This window comes from Eimeria mitis, genomic scaffold, assembly GCF_000499745.2.
Source record: "Eimeria mitis Houghton genomic scaffold, Emh_scaff3073, whole genome shotgun sequence".
In the NCBI taxonomy this organism is placed as follows: domain Eukaryota; phylum Apicomplexa; class Conoidasida; order Eucoccidiorida; family Eimeriidae; genus Eimeria; species Eimeria mitis.
The window spans coordinates 2,417-3,833 of NW_013571420.1; positions in this window are offsets into that span (position 1 = coordinate 2,417).

Below are 1,417 nucleotides of genomic sequence, written 5' to 3' on the forward strand. Positions count from 1 at the left end.
ATGTATATATGTTTATGCTTCTGACTTGGTTGTTGTCTTTCTCTCTATTTCTTTCTCCTCATACCCCTCGAACCCTAAAAACAAACCCTAAACCCTAAACCCTAAACCCTAAACACTAAACACTAGAATATCACTGTGTTTTGTTTTTTTATTTTACTATACAACATGAAGCTGTCTGTACACTCTAAAAAAACTTCGTATACAATCAAATGCATTATATATTGTTTATGTATTCTAGTTAAATATTTTCTGTATTTGTTTGTTTACCTCATCTCAGCAGAGAAAGAAAGAGAATTAAAAAATGCAAATTGTGTTACGGCCTGTTGCTGGGGTGTATGTACACCATCCAGCAGGTGTATGCATGAGGCAGCTTAAACTGAATGCATGCATTTCTGTTTATATTTCTCTGCATTTGCAGGTGTATATATATGACTCCATAACTATATAAATATTATATATATAAATATATAATATATATATATATTTATTGGCATATATACATGCCAAAGGATGACTATATAAACTAATGATATAATAGAGAAAAAATAAAAGCGAAAGTCAAGAGAAGCAGAGCTCAGCATACACCCGAAAGCTCCTCATGAACGCAATAAATCCATTTGCAAACTGGCAAATGTATTTAAATTCAATTTCCACTAAATTTTGTAAAAAAAAAACAAAATCGATGCAAAAGAAAACAACCTGCATGGATGCATGCAGCTGCCGCGGGGCCCGTGGGGCTTTGGGGCTGAAAAAATTATGATAAAAGCAATAAAAAAGAAATAAAAAAGGTTTTTCCTTTTATTTATTCATTAAAAATCAACGACCTGCTCACACCTCGGCATACACCCGAGCTGCCTATACACCCGAGCTGCCTATACACCCGAAACCACCGCCGGGCGTTCTTGCAATCGATTGGCTGCTGGTTGTTGCTATTCATGTTTTCTTTTTTTTGCGATAAATTTGTATAAATTTGTTTTTTTTCAGTATTTTTAATTGAGGTGAGAAATATAATTGTTATTTAAACCAACTTGTCCACAAGAAGACTGCAAAAAAGTGGTGTTTCTTAGCGTTTCTCTTCTTTCCGTTTCCCTTCATCTTCCGGTGGAAACCTCTCGTTATTTCACGAATTAATTTACAATTTGTTGATTTAATTTGTTTTTTTGTGTTTTTTAAACAAAACAAAACAAAAAAAACACAAAAAACATCAATATGTTCATGAGAAAGGCTCATTTCTTGCAGCTTTCCCTTCGCCATGTTTCATCTCTGCCTCTCTGTCGTAGCGTTCATCTTTATTGAATTGTGTGTTTTGTTTTGTGTATTTCAGGCGTTTTTTTTTATAATTTTTCAGAAGAATTTGCATTTTTTATTTAATTAATATTTTTTTATTTAAATTCAATTTTTTTTTTTTTTTTTTTTT